Here is an 8,583-nt window from a genome sequence, read left to right on the forward strand (position 1 = left end):
TCTTCCGTCCTGTTTCCTAGAGTGTGTGATGTATATGAAATCTCATTTTGAAAATCGCATAAGTTTTAAATACGCTTGACCCTTGACATGGGTGTTAGGGACGCTGTCGAAACTCTGCATACAACTTTTGACTTCCCAGAGCTTGACAACTGATAGCCTCCACTCGACCAGAAGCCTGAGCAACGATGCCAGCAGCCGATGAACACAAGTTAGTGTGTTACGAGTTACCGGCTGCGATACGTGTGTTACGTGTGTTCCTTGCTGTGATGTGTGTGTGTTAGCCGTGTTCCCTGCTGCGATCTCTGTACGTTGTGTGTTACCTGATCTGATCTGTGTGTTATGCGTGCTACCTGCTGGGATATGTGCATGTTCTGTGTGTTATCTGCTGTATTCTCAAAGTAAGCTGGGGAGAGAAGGTTAACTCTAGTCACGATCACGAGGAAGAGGAGACAGATCCCAGCGCTGTGCTGTAAAAGAGGCACGTGCAAGGGGACCCACTCGGTTCAAACGCGTGTTGTTCAAGGCTCAGCCTGGTTTCTCGGAGTGTGTGGTGTGAGGTACCAAGACGCAGTGTCAACACCACCTCACGTGTGAACGTACGAGTGCTCTGGAACGGTCCCTCCCTCCCCGTCGCCACCCGTCTCAGTGCCCTCTTCGTCCCCAGGCGACGGCCCATCATGTCACCGCGGGCTAGTGTCATTAGGCTGTGGAGTCAACCAGTCCTTGCCCACCTGCCATGTGCCAGGTGCCACGCTGGGCCGGGGGAGACACGGAGGGAGACGCTCTCCCAGCCACACCCTGAGGCTCGCTGTCTGCTGGGAAGACGGGTGACTAAGGAAAGAACAGATGGGGACTGGACGGTGAGAGGCCCTAAACCAGGCCGTTGAGTAAAGTCGGAATGACAAGGATTAAGCCGTGGGGAAATTAGGGACGGTGGTCCAGGCATCCGGCACAGCCTGTGCAAAGGCCCCGGGGCAGGACGGTGCCTGGTGTGTGGGAGGAGCAGTGTGAGCCACGGGGAGAGAGGGAGGCGGGGAGGGCCCTGCGGGGCCTCCAGCGAGTCGGCAGGGCCTCTGCCTCTTACTCCCAACGTGTTGGGGAATGTGGGGAGGAGGTGGGCCGAGGGGAGGAGGGATGGGGCCCGGCTTGCGTTTGGAAAGGTCACTGGCTCCCGGAGGATGGTCGGGAAGGTGACTTTGTTCCGTGGGCCTCCTCGGTGTGGATAAGTGAAGTGTCATGAGCCCTGGGCAGCGGCAGCAAATGATTTGGGCGAAGGTGAAATCCAACAAGCATCCTGCAGCCTCCGTGAGGACCCCACGGGGGTCACACGTGGCTTGGACCTCTACCCCCGGGGCCTTTGTTTTGAGGCAGTAAAACACAAGTGAGCCTCCTTCCGAGCCACCTCGGTCTCCCTGGAGTCACCGTCCCCAGCCTGTATCCTTCTTGTTCTTCAGAGACCCGGACACTTTTCAGCCGTGTCGTGTGTGCGGCTTCAACATTTTACACCAACAGCATCAAAGTGTCCTGGTCTGGCGTCCTCTTACACACGCACGTCCCTTTTTTGTCGCCGTCTAATATTCCGTCCCGGGAAGCTGCCTGGAGGGACCCACTTTCCTGCTGACGGACGCATAGCTTTCCCCAACCTTCGGCCATCACAAACCCTCCCGGGTGCCTTTCGGAGCCCTGGGGGGAGCACATGCACCCGGAGGTCAGCACGCTGGGGCCCGCGGCCTAGGCCGGCTACCCGTGGCTGTAAATAAAGTTTCACTTGCACGTGGCCACGCTCCGCTCGTTACGTATCATGGGCACTGGAGCTGAGCGGGCAGTGGGGGGACCCTGTGCCCCCCCCAAGCCCAAGATGTTTGCCCCCCAGCCCTCTCCAGGGAGAGCCTGCGATCCCCCACCTCCGTGGAGAGACTGTCCAGAGAGCAAGGTGGAGCCGTGGGTGTTTGGCACTGAGCACACACTCGCGGCCTCTGAGAGACGCTCCTGCTTCTGATCCGTCCGGAGGCCCGGGGAGGGGTGGGCCGGCTGCTGAGGACACGTGGTTCCAAGGGGCTGCAGAGATGTCTCCACCCGTCGTGGCCCAGGACTCCAGGGGCCGGCCCGAGACCAGAGAGATCTCTGGGAAGAAGGCACGAGAGAGAGAGAGAGAGACAGAGAGAGAGGCTCCTGGCGGGCACGGCTCTAAAGGGACAGATGGGGGTGCTAACCCCGTGCTTCCCAAACATTTGCTTTCTGTTTCCTAACTTTAAAAAAAATTTTTTTTTTTTTTAATGTTTATTTTTGAGGGAGACAGCCTGTGAGCAGGGGAGGGGCGGAGAGAGAGGGAGACACAGAGTCCGAAGCAGGCTCCAAGCTCTGAGCTGTCAGCCCAGAGCCCGACGCGGGGCTCAAACTCACAAACCGTGAGATCATGACCTGAGCCGAAGTCGGACGCTCCACTGACCGAGCCACCCAGGCGCCCCTGTTTCCTAACTTTTTATCTGGACATCATTTCAGATTTACGGAAACGTTCTAGAAACACCCGGAAGTTTTTAAAGCCTCCGTGCAGTCTGCAAACGCTGACATTTCACATCTGCTTCCTGCGTTTCTCCCTCTCCCTGTCTGTCCCCTCACCCCGCTCCTAAACCCAAATGCGTTTCCTAAAGTGCCCTCCTCACAGAGCACCCGCCCAGCTCAGAAAGCGGACGCCAAAAAAGACGACAGACTGACTCCAGCGTTGGTCATTGTCCCCACCAGCATCCTCCGTGGTAAAGAACGTTCCGGATCACGCCCGCCTTCCGGGATTCTGTCTCTCTAGCCTCCTTTACCCCTGGAGCACTCCCCACCTTTGTGTCTTAGGATCTTGGCACTTTTAGGGGTCCTGGCCACTCTTCTGTAGAACAGCCCCCACAGTCCTGGCTTTCTGGTGTGTCCACAGGATGGGGTTCAGCTTCTGTGTTGGGGGAGGGCACGGGGATACCACAGACAGAAGTGAAACCCGGGTGCCATGTCCCGCCCGGGGCGTGAACCCTGGTGGCGTGGCTAATGTGTCATCTAGGGTTTCTTCCCTTGGTGACCCCTAAGTTGTGGGGAGGTTCTGTGTGCGGACCCCGGTGCTCCTCAAAGGCCACCCTCCGGTCTGGGTGACACTCTGATGGCCACGGAGGGCGGGTGCCCCTCACCCCATCCCTCCTACATTTTTTTTTTTTTTGCTTTGTATTTTTAAGTAAACTTTTTAAAAATTTATTGTTTTAATTTACATCCAAGTTAGTTAGCATCTAGTGCAACAATGATTTCAGGAGTAGATTCCTTAATCCCCCTCCCCCATGTAGCCCATCCCCCCACCCACCACCCCTCCAGTAACCCTCAGTTTGTTCTCCATATTTATGAGTCTCTTCTGTTTTGTCCCTTTCTTGTTTTTATGTTATTTTTGTTGCCCTTCCCTTATGTTCACCTGTTTTGTCTCTTAAAGTCCTTATATGAGTGAAGTCCTATGATATTTGTCTTTCTCTGACTAATTTCGCTTCGCATAATACCCCCCAGGTCCATCCACGTAGTGGCAAGTGGCAAGATTTCATTCTTTTTGATTGCCGAGTAATACTCCGTTGTGTGTGTGTGTGTGTGTGTGTGTGTGTGTGTGTGTGTGTGTGTTACACATCTTCTTTATCCATTCATCCATCGATGGCCATTTGGGCTCTTTCCATCCTTTGGCTACTGTCGATAGTGCTGCTATAAACACGGGGGTGCATGTGTCCCTTCGAAACAGCACGCCTGTATCCCTTGGGTAAATGCCTTGCAGTGCAATGGCTGGGTCGTAGGGTAGTTCCATTTTTAATTATTTGGGGAAACTCCACACTGTTTTCCAGAGTGGCCGCACCAGTTTGCATTCCCACCAGCAGTGAAAAAGAGATCCTCTCTCTCCGCATCCTTGCCAACATCTGTTGTTGCCTGAGTTGTTAGTGTTGGCCATTCTGACAGGTGTGAGGGGGTATCTCATGGTGGTTTTGATTCGTATTTCCCTGATGATGAGTCATGTTGAGCATTTTTTCATGTGTTGATGGCCATCTGGATGTCTTCCTTGGAGAAGTGTCTATTCATGTCTTTCGCCCATTTCTTCACTGGATTATTTGTTTTTTTGGGTGTTGAGTTTGATAAGTTCTTTATAGATTTTGGATACCAACCCTTTATCTGACGTGTCATTTGCAAATATCTTCTCCCATTCCGTCAGTCGCCTTTTAGTTTTGCCGATTGTTTCCTTCGCTGTGCAGAAGCTTTTTATTTGGATGAGGTCCCAGTAGTTCATTCTTGCTTTGGTTTCCCTTGCCTCCGGAGACATGTTGAGTACGAAGTTGCTGTGGCCGAGGTCAAAGAGGTTTTTTGCCTGCTTTCTCCCCAGATTTTGATGGCTTCCCACAAAACTCACCCTTTTAAAGCGTCCTTGGCTGTGGTTTGTAGTACATGCACAGAGTTGTGCATCCGTCATGCCTAATTCCAGAATATTCCATCACCCTAAAAGACACTGGTCCCCATCGACAGTCGCTCCGCCAGCCTCTGGTAGCCACGGTCCGCTGTCCGTCTCCGGACTTGCTGTTCTGAACATTTCACACGCACGGAATCCTACAGGAGACGACCCCAACCGGTTCTGACAGGCACTCACTCAGTCCCATGGAGGGCTCCCTTCGCTCTCAGCCTCAAATTCCCACAGGAAGAATTCACTGACCCTCCGGGGCAGGCGTCCATGCCTGGCCACATGCACGGTGGCCGGAGGGCAGAGCCCCACCCGGGGAGGCGGAGGGAGGCCATGCCCCCTCCTCCCAGGCTCACTGGGCCGAGTAGAGTTTGTTGAGAGGGGGCATCGAGAGGTTGACCCAAGGAGGAATCATTTTCCATCCCAGGGGCCACAGGGCAGGGATCAGGGACTTGGGAGAACCCCAGCGGAGATCGGGGTTCCCGCAGGAGGGAAGGGGTAGCTCCTTCCCAGCACAAGGGAGGACAGTTGAGGCGGGCCGGTGAGGACCAGACACCTCTGCTCTGTGTGGATGTGTGGAGGCAGGAGGCATCTGGGATGAGTAGAGATGCGATGTATGTGCCCAGCGGACACATCACCAGCCCCTAGATCCTCTGGAATGTGCTAGAAGAGCGGTAGGCAGCCTGAGCAGTGAGGGGCTGGAGGGCGTGGAGGGCAGAGCAGGGCCAAGAGGCATCAGGGTCCAAAGGGACACGTTCAAGCTGACCATCACCCAGGGAGGCACTCAGGCTGGCCGTACGGAGACCACCAAAGGGCAGAGGCCCCACTCTGCCCGCTGACCCGCCATTTCCCTCCACGGGCAGGGTCAGAACCCACATTTTGGGCAGGATGCCCAGGTGGGCACACGCCCTTTCCAGGAAAGACTCCGCCTTAGCCGACAGGAGCAGATTGTCCTGCGGGCCCCGAGACACACGGCCCTGGAGGGGGGCTGTGTGGTGAGGAATGCGGGTGGCACCGGGGGCCGAGCAAGAAAGCGTGGACGGCAAAGCCCCGAGCGTGGAGACACCTTGCGCTCTGGATGCCGCCAGGCTGAGCCCTCGATTGCAGCTTCGTGGGACTGGGGAGCGAACCCAGTGGTTCGCTGTGCTCCGAGTACTGGCCCAGGGAAGCCACGAGCAGGAGACACGTGTTCCGGGCCAGTGAGTTGGTTGTAAGTTTGTTACACAGCTATAGCTAGCTGATACAGTGGTCGCTGGTGTCGATCCCACTCTTGGCCTCGGCATTATTCTCTGGGCTTGGCTTTCCTGCCCCCAGAACGTTCCTGCTGTGCCTCCCAAGTCCTTCTTGACGTCTCCTTACAGTTTACAAAGTGCCTCCTTCCAGTTGCTCTCGGGAAGGATCCTAAGCAGAGGTGGGGGGGAGTTCTCGGGGCACACACGGCCTGGAGGGGGTGCCCAGGGCCACCTCCTCCATGCTCGGGGAGGAAGGGGTTTTGACACAAGAAAGTCAGTCCCAGGGGCTTCCCACCAGCCAGGGGAAGGATGGCAAGAATCAGGATTTAAGTAAATTTGTAGGGAGTGTAGAAACTCGGTGTTTCTTGGGCACTGTTATTTCGGGACTGGGGGGCTCACCCCACTCCCCATCCGTGGCATCCCTTGAGCCTCACAGATTCCCTTCACAGAACTGTCACTGCCCCTCCCCGCGATTTATTGATAATGGAGCTGGGGCCCAGAGAGTTGAGGTGACTCACCCAAGGCCACACAGCCCAAACCGCTCTTTATCAGGGTTAGAGCCCTGTCCCCTAAAGCAGCGTTTCCCAAAATGTGGGGAAACCCCACTGGGATTTTCAGAGATGGATGGAAAAACCGTAGCGTGAGAAAGGCCCACCTTTTCCAAGCCCACTTGCTGTTCCATTTAAGTCACAGGAAGTCTCTCCAGGGCTAACGGGTCTGTAACGCTTCTCATGCAGAGTGAAAGCGTCAGTGTCCAGTTGAAACCTGCTACCCGCATATCTAATAAACCTTATTTCTTTTATTTTTTATTTTTATTTTTATTTTTATTTTTATTTTTATTTAAAAAATGTTTAATGTTTATTTTTGAGAGAGAGAGAGAGACAGCATGAGCGAAGTGGGGGCGGGTGGGGGGGGGAGAGGGAGACACAGAATCCGAAGCAGGCTCCAGGCCCTGAGCTGTCGGCACAGAGCCCGACGCGGGGCTCGAACCCACGAGCTGTGAAACCATGACCTGAGCTGAAGCCAGACGCTTAACCGACTGAGCCCCCCAGGCGCCCCTGAACCTCGTTCCTTTCAAAGGCAACAATGTAAATTTGCCTTTACGATAAATTTATTTGAGGTTTTTTTTTTTTTTCAAGAGGTGACTGATAACAAGGAAAATGTCACGTAAATAGTGCTTGTACATCTCACACCCACCAACGTGGCTGCTACTTAAAAAAAGAAAAAAAAAGAGGAAATAACAGAATAACAGGTGTCAGCGAGGATGTGGGGAGATCGGAGCCCTCGCTCCCGGCTGGGGGAATGTGAGACGAGGCAGCCGCGGTGGAAAACAGTGTGGCGGGTCCTCACAACGTTAAAGATAGAGTCGCCATCTGACCCATCGATTCAGCTTCCGGGTTTATACCCCAAAGAGCCGATCGCTGGGACGTGAACGGATGCTTTGCACACCCCTGTTCCCAGCAGAGGATTCACAATGGCCGGGAGGCGGAGGCCACCCAGGTGTCCACGGCATGTCGGTCCACGCGGTGCCATGATGAGGACATCCTGACACCTGTCTTGGCAGGCACGGGCCCCCAAGACCGGGGAGCCGAGGGACTTGCTGGAAGCTTCCCCCAACCCCCAACTCCCCCCCGCCCCAACCCCGGGCTCTGCTCCCGCCGCCCCCCCCCCCACCCCCGCTTCTTCAGTACCGTCCCAACCGGTAGGATGCCGATTGTGACCGGGTCTCACAAATTGCAGCATCGGCCGTGTGGGCTCCAGATGTTTCCAGGTGCACAGGCTGCTTTCTGACCCCACCCGGGTCAGGGAATGAGCTCCAGGGACGGGTATCGTTCAGACGGTGGGATGCTGGGTTTAACGTCCCCAAGGTCAGTGTGGAGCCGGGCTGGGCTCTCTCTAGCGCCTTCCCCACCCCTTTGTTTGGGGTAGAAGTAAGCGAGTGAGGAAAAGGCATCTCTGGCTCACAGGGGGCCTGCTGGGTTTAATTTCTGTCCTTTCCCCACTCTCCTGGCACATCAGAGGCCCACAGGGCTTCGGGCATCAGGCTCAGATCTCCATGGAGACGGTGCCTGCCTCCAGCTCGGCTCCACGAGCCCATCCTGGGGCTGAGCGGGAACGGGGGGGGGGGGGGGGGGGGGGGGCAGGACCAAGGGCTGGAGGCTGTAAGAGGACCCGTGACCCCTCCCACGCCCGCTTCCTAGCCAAGCCTGATGTCCTGCTCCAGTCTGGGGGCGGGCAGGTCCCTGCCAGTAATGGTCCTGACAGCAGCCGTTTATGGAGGGGGGGGGGGGGGCTGAGAATGTTCCAGGCGCTGTACGGAGCCTCACCCATGAGCTCGCTGAATCCACGCCAGGGACTTCACCCCGTTCGCTCTGGGGTGTCACTTGGCGAATAAGGAACTTGAGGCTTAGCCACCTGTAGCTGGAGGAAGACGGTGCGGGGTCCTGGGAAGCTGCGGGCTCCGGGGTCGGCCGGCCGGGTTCAAGTCCCGGCGCTCTTTGTGCGTGGCCTTGCACCAGCGACTCGACCTCTCTGAGCCTCAGTTTCCCCTGTGCCAAGTGAGTATAGAAACATTACTTCCGTCTTACGGCTGCTCTGAGGGTTGGTTGCGCAGGGAGGGACTGGGGTGAGCTCACCTGCGGAGCAGTTTAAGGGGGTGCAGGAAACTCAGTCATCAAGGTAGGGATTATTTTCATGCAGTTTTAAAAATCAACACTGATGAACAGCAAATCCATAACGAACAGAATGTCAACATTTTATTTTTTAATGATTTATTTTGAGAGAGAGAGAGAGCGTGCGCGGGAGGGGCAGAGAGGAAGGGAGAGAGAGAGAGAGAGAGAGAGAGAGAGAGAGAGAGAGAGAGAATCCCAAGCAGGCTCCGTGCTGTCAGCACAGAGC

The sequence above is a fragment of the Panthera leo genome, chromosome A2, assembly GCF_018350215.1.
Source record: "Panthera leo isolate Ple1 chromosome A2, P.leo_Ple1_pat1.1, whole genome shotgun sequence".
Taxonomy (NCBI): Eukaryota; Metazoa; Chordata; class Mammalia; order Carnivora; family Felidae; genus Panthera; species Panthera leo.